Source organism: Myotis daubentonii, chromosome 16, assembly GCF_963259705.1.
Source record: "Myotis daubentonii chromosome 16, mMyoDau2.1, whole genome shotgun sequence".
NCBI lineage: Eukaryota > Metazoa > Chordata > Mammalia > Chiroptera > Vespertilionidae > Myotis > Myotis daubentonii.
This window is the reverse complement of record NC_081855.1, coordinates 4,311,332-4,318,490: the sequence shown is the minus strand read 5'-3', so window position 1 is coordinate 4,318,490 and position 7,159 is coordinate 4,311,332.

The window sequence follows — 7,159 nt, the reverse complement described above, 5'->3', positions numbered from 1 at the left end:
GCTCTAGCTTCTCCATACAAGGCAAATTCAAATTAATATTTCAATATCCTGTTATTTCAAAATATCTAGATATTTAGTAATTTTTACTATTTAGCCCAACAAACCAAAGTTTTGTTACCAAAGACTTGGGAAAGCTGTGTTGAAGCATATGTAACTATCACTGAAAAGCTTTGCCATATACCCTTCATTTTTGTCATATTCACTTTGCCTTAACAACTTGGAGATTTTAAAGCCAATGATTATACCCAAGGAATTTTTTTTGGCAAATTTTGTAACAGGGATAACGCACCAGCTTCCAGTGGCTTTAATGTGGAAGTATGATTTTAGTTCATTTTTCTTTACAAAATGGGAGTGGCCCCCACTGCTATTTCTGCAGCCTGCTGGAGGGCACTTCTGCAGATCTGGTCCTCCTAGGAAAAGACTTGGGGGGTTTAGAAGGTTTTATTTCCCATACTAAAGGCCCGGTGCATGAAATTCGAGCACAGGTAGGGTCCCTAGGCCTGGCCGGTGGTCAGGGCCGATCAGGTTCGCCACCTCCCTGCCTCCTCCTTCCCTTGCTGCCCGTGCACCACCACCGTGCAGTCCCCCCCCTTGCCTCCCCTGCCTCCCTGCCTCCCTACCTCCTCCTTCCCTCGCTCCCTCAGCACGCTGCCACTGCCGCTGGTCACCCGCCACGTTCCGTGCCGGCCCCTGGTGGTCAGCACACGTCATAACGAGAGATTAAACTCCCGAGGGGACACTTTGCATATTAGCCTTTTATATAGAGAGATTTTTTTATTTCTGAGTAGACTAACAATATGAAATCTTGCATATAAGAAGAGATCTCAAAAACAGAAACAAAAACCCCTACAGTAAATAAATGATCTCACACTAACCCAGCCCAGCAAATGGCCTTTGGTTCTGAGTGGCACAAAGTCCAAACAGCAGAGACAGAGGACTCCCTATTCTATATATATAAAAAGCCAGTGACTAGAACGCCATAATGACCAGAACGGCCAGTCGCTATGACACCACTGAGGACAGTGAACCGGCCTGATCGGGGTGCGGCCGGCCAGCCAACCTCCCGCGGCCCCTCCCCCCAGTTGGCCTCACCCCCAATCGGCCTGCCCCACCCCAATCAGCCCACAGCCCCTCCCCCCAGTCATTCCTGCCCCCATCGCCCCCCTACCCCAATAGGGGATGGGGTCGGCCAGCCAACCTCCTGCATCCCCTCCCCCCTGCTGGCCCCACCCCTGATGGGCCCCCACTACCCCTATTGGTCTGCAGCCCCTCCCCCAAGCTGGCCCTGCCCTTCATCACCCCCCCACCCCAATAGGGGGTGGGGCCAGCTGGCCAACCTCCTGCAGCCCCTCCCCCTGCCCAGTCCCACCCCAGATTGGCCCCCCACCCTGATCAGGGGCAGGGCTGACTGGCCAACCACCCACAGCTCCCCCCTATGGCCAGCCTCACCCCAATCAGACCCCACCACCCCTATCAGCCCACAGCTCCTCCCCCCAGCCAGCTCCACCTACAATTGGCCCCCCACTCTGATCAGGGGCAAAGCTGGTGGCTACCACCCATGGCCCCGCCCTCCAGCTGGCTCACTGCCCACAGCCTCTCCCCATTGCTGGCCCTTTCCCCAATTGGCCCCCCACCCCAATCAGGGGCGGGGCCCGCTGGCCAATTGCCCATAGTCCCTCCCCCTGGCCGGCCCAGCCCTGATCACCCCGATCAGGTTGGGCCAGCCAGCCAACCTCCCATCGTCTCCTCCTCCCCAATCTGCCCTGATCAGGGCCAAGCCGGCCAGATCCCACCCATGCACGAATTCGTGCACTGAGCCTCTAGTGTTCATAAACCTGCGAAGAGCAAACTAAGTCTCCCAAAGATAAGAAAGCAAGCAAAGACCATCAGTAACCAAGTTACATTACAGACACGAACTTTCACTAGCTAAGAGTTTCCAGCGGCTGATGCCTTGAGAGGGAGAGCAGGAAGGGTCCCCAAGATTAAGAACTCTTGGCAGCTGCTGGGAAGTTTCTGTAATCCCTGCCAGGGGTTTAGCCTGCCACAAGCAGCTGGGCCCCTCAAAGCGAGATGTGCCCCATTTTTAAACACAAAACATCAACAGAGACACTCCTACATACAATATTTACAGGCACCCACAACCCACAGACAAGAGCTTCACACATGCTCCTCGTCTGTCCAGCCAGACACCACAGAATGCCCTGCATAAAAAGAAACCACCGACGCAGAGCAATGTCTCTTGTCCCAGAGCAGATCCGACTAAGGGCTCAGAGACCAGGCCAAGGAGCCGGGTGTCTCTTGCCACCCGGAGCTGACCAGGCTCACCCAGTCTTCATCTGAATCAAAGTTGGGCCAAAAGACTGAAGGTCTACAAATTGGGTCTTTAGGCCATATAAAACAACGATATTTGATCATTTTTTGTTTCTCTTTGTCCCTGGTTCAGGGACTCCCCCCCACCCCCCCGCCCACCACCACCCCAGCCGAACCTCGGCATTCTCCCCAGTGGACTATCCAGGGAATGTCTAAGGGAGCCTTCTTGGCTCCACTTTCTGAGTTTCCCTGGGCCAAGAATTCTTGTTTGCCATCCTCAGGAAGTCCCTGTGACTATTCTATGTGCTCAAACCTGCCTTTATTGGAGAGTTCTTGCACACCCCAGATCCGCTTCATCCATCTCTGGTGTTTCCCTCGCAGGAGAACGGATCCACAGATTAGGACTCTGCACTCACTTCGTGTCCAGGACACGTCTCAGTCACACACTCAACCCCCAAGGATACCCAGCTGCTAACGCAGGACTGACTATAGTCCACCTTTCCCTACCTTGGCCCAGGCATGCGGTTGCCTGCTTGCCGCACGTGCCCGTCTTTTATCCCCTGTGTCGGATTTGCCGTCTTCTGAAAAACAGTCTTGGGCTTGTCTCTGGCCTCTGAGAAGAGATGGGGTCTCAGGCAGAGTAGGCCACCCCAAAGCAGGTGAGGTTTCCCCCTCAAAAGCAGGTGAGGGGCCCCGCTCTGCACGGGCACAGAAATCCTAGATGTGTCCCCAAGTTGTGAGAAATGCTCACCTGTCCAAATTCAAATAACAGATTCGGAGATGTGAAATATGGCAAAAATGAGACTTTTCATATGGCCTTGCAAGAGCGGTGTCCAGTGGAGCAGGCACACGGAGCAGTGACCACAGGCTGTTTATCCCTGGGGTGCGAGAGTCCCTCCTCCGGCTCCCCATTGGCTGAGTACTGTGGGGTTAATGGTTTTCCCCATATGTCGCCTGGGTCTTATTGTCTCCTATTGGGGTATCTCCACCTCCCTCTGTGTAGGCGCATCTTCCGGAAGATGTGCTGCTGGTCATGTACAGCTCTTCATTCTTATACCCGCTCCCCTCCTCCCTACATTCTGTTTGCCCTGGGAAAATTCAGTAACCGTTTCCATCAAAGGTTGACTTTGCTGAAGATGGACCACAGAGGCCGATCTCCTACTCTCCACATCATCGAAGGGGATGTTTTTGAGTTCAGGGGGTTTAGACTCCAATGTCTTTGGGCCGTTAATGAGCCCGTCACACAGCTTAGGGTCTAGGACAGCGGTTCTCAACCTGTGGGTCACGACCCCTTTGGGGGTCGAACGACCCTTTCACAGGGGTCGCCTAAGACCATCGGAAAACACATATATAATTACATATTGTTTTTGTGATTAGTCACTATGCTTTAATTATGTTCAATTTGCAACAATGAAATTGGGAATCACCACAACATGAGGAGCTGTATTAAAGGGTCGCGGCGTTAGGAAGGTTGAGAACCACTGGTCGAAGTGTTGCTGGAAAGGCACTGGGCCGGAGCAGCCTGCCTCGGGCCGGCCTGTAGTGTGTGGGTTTTTGATTTTGTGCAGGAGGGAGTCTCTTTTATTAAAGCTGGGACAGTGAGACAAGGAAGGGCCAACTTTGAAAGGAGCAGCAGGAGAGCCGCGGCGGGCTGCTTTGGCTGTAGAAACATTATGGGAAAGAAGTGAGCCAGGAGGGGGCTGCGGTGAGCTGACTGGAGAGTCCGAGAAAAGGGGGCCTTGGGGACAGGTTCAGGGGTGAGCCTGGGACAGGCTGCCGCTGCCCACTGCTTCCCTGGTTGCAAGTCTCATGGGGTCCCTTAGAGTTTAGGGGGAGCGAGAGGGGAGGGAGAGGCGCGGGCTGCTCCATTGGGTCTGTCTTGAGCGTTTTAAAGGCTGTGGGTCTAGGGGAGGTCTCAGCGGAGGGTCTCAGTTCCAGGTGTGCCTTCGCAGGGTCGGGTCTCCCCTGGTTGGGCAGCGCCAGGGCAGGGGGTCGGCAGTCACCCCAGCGGGTCCTGGCATTGCCCTCCGGCTTTGCTGCTTTTCTGGGCCTGGAGCTGAAACACAACCGAGGCCTCGATGTTACCCCCGGGGAGGAAAGGTCAGGGGTCCAAACCGCGTGGCCAGCGATCCGCCGGGAGGAAGGCCACCGGGGGGAGGTTCCACGCCAGCGTTGCCCCCCAGGCACCCGGAGCTTTCTGCCTGGCGACCTGTATCTGCTGTGGACTGTTGTGCCCAGATTTCAAAGTTCCCAAGACCCCCAGGGAGCCAGTCAGTCCGATGCAAGAGCAAAGAGTCCTTTATTATGCAAGCCGGCCTGCGCTCCCCGTTCACCAGACCCACCGACACAGCGGAAAGTCCAGTGGCCGAGAGAGAGAGGCCTGATGGGACAGGGGGTTTTAAAGGGGGGTGGAGTGGGGGCAGGAGAGGGCACTGTGGGCCCGGCCGATTGGCCAGGCGCGAGTGGGTACAGGATGTGGTCATAGTGATGGCGTGCACTTCCCTTGATCACCATTGGTTAATTCAGAGAAATCCTGGGTGTGGCTAGCAGCGGCTTCTTCCCGTGAGGAAGCACATGGCCCCATCCCAAAATGGAGGACCCAAGGCAAGATGGAGGGCGCAGTCCTTGTCCGGCTCCTGCTGCTGCCGCTCGAACTCGCCACAAGGCAGGAAGGCCCCCCCGCACAGCACCCGCAGCTGGCCCGCGGGCAGACCGGGACTCCAGCGCGTCTGGGCGGCACAGGCCCAGCACACGGGGTGCGGCCGGTGGAGCGGCCCAGCTCTGGGGGAGCGGCATCCGCTCGGAGCAGGCCTGGCCCATGGGGCCGGCGCACCGCAGCATGGCGGCCTCCCCGAGCCAGGGCACGCGCCCCACTCCGCTGCCGCCGCTGCTGCACTGGGCCCGGTCCGGGGGTGAGGGCAGCCCGCGCTGGGCTCCCGCTGTGGGCCGGGGAGCCAATGCCCCCCACATGGGGCCCGGCGGTCCGCCCACGCAGGCCCCGGTCCCCCCGACCGGGCCCCGAGGGCCGCACGGACCCTTGGCCCCAGCGCGGGCAAGCGGGGAGCCGACCACGGGGGAAGGGAGGAAAGAGCCAGGCGGTGAGGCCTTCCGCTCCCATGACCTCCCCTGTGGTCGGTCGCCGCCAGGCCCCCACCCCTCGGCCCGCCGCCGGCCACCACGCAGCCGGTCCGGAGACTCGGACCGCTCCGGGGAGGCCAGGCCCTACGGCGGGCGCGGAGGGATCTCAGAGCCGGGCGGTCAGACTCCTCCTCCTGCACTGCCGGAGAGGCCGTGGGCCTTTCATGGACTGCTGGCCAGTTTGTTCAGCTCTCTGCCTCGGTTTCCCCAGCCCACTTGCCAAGGAGCTTGCCTAGCTTCTCACTGTCCTGCCTCCTGAGGGCGGAGCCAGTCTTGGCAGCTGGTTCTGCTGTGCCCAGCTGACTCTCCGGTGGAGCTTTGGCGGGTCTCCCATGGGGACGCCGGCTGCAGGTCCACGCGGAGGCTGGATATGCTCCCAGCTGCCAGCCCTGATGCCCCTCATTCTAGGCGCCAGCATCCAGCCTCAGTTTTGGTGCCTGAACCCCTCAAGGGTCCTATTTGCAGGGTCTTGCTTTGTCTCAGAATTGGGCTGATTGCCCTCCAACAAAGATTTGCTGCTCGCACCCCCCTCCCCCCACGGCTCTGTTTTTGTTAATCCGCACCTGAGGATATTTTTTCCATTGATTTTTATCTTATTATTTTAAATATATTTTTATTGATTTCAGAGAGGAAGGGAGAGGCAGAGAGAAATAGAAACATCAATGATGAGAGAGAACCATTGATCAGCTGCCTCCTGCACACCCCACACTGGAGATCGAGTCCACAACCAGGCCACGTGCCCTGACCAGGAATCGAACTGTGACCTCCTGGTTCATAGGTCGACTCTCAACCACTGAGCCATACCAGCTGGGCTCCATTGATTTTTAGAGAAGGGAGGGAGGGAGGGAAGGAGAGAGAGAAACATCAATTGATTGCCTCCCACACGTATCCTGACTGAGGTCGGGGATTGAACATGCAACCCAGGTATGTGCCCTTCACTGGGATTTGAACCCAAGGTCCTTTGTGCCTGGGCTGACGCTCTAACCACTGAACATGGGTCAGGACCCCCACACAGCTCTCTTGACCCGCTTGGCAAAAAGCAGCCCAGGCTGAGGCCATGTGGCACAGGGGCTAGGCAGAGGCCTGGGCTCAGATCGGCCTGGATTTGAACTCCAGTCCTGCCACTCACCAGTCATAGGCCCTTGAGAGAGCTACTCACCCGTTCATGCATGGCTTGGCCCAGAATAAGCACTTTGACAAACAGAATAAACCCGCCACCTGGTCCACAAGCCCCGGAGGACAGGTGCTCACCCTCGGAAAGGGAGCCGGCCCCACTTTTGCCTCCAGGCACCTCAGATTTGGAGGGAAGTGGATCCCAACCCCTCCCCCAACTGCACCAGTCTGAGGCTTTGAAACCTCAGCTGACACTGAGCCGGAAAGAGCCCCATTATCACATCCTGTCACTCTGGGGTCTGGGGCGGGCGGAAGGCAGGGAGGGGCTGGGAGGAGAGGCGCGCAGCGGCTCCAGCATGGGCCGAGCCAAGGCCTGGCACCCCCTCCTGGGCAGCTCCACCTGCCTGGCCATCTTAGTGTCCCAGTTATGGCCACGGAACTCCCTTCAAGCTGCCTCCTTGTCATTTTGACAAGTTCCCATTGTCCCCTGAGCACTTCCTAACTTCCAGGCTCATCCAGGACCCTCCTGCCCCAGCCCTGGAACCAGCCATCTTGCCAAAGAGATGGAGGGTGGTCTTCTTAGTGGAGGACGGTGTTT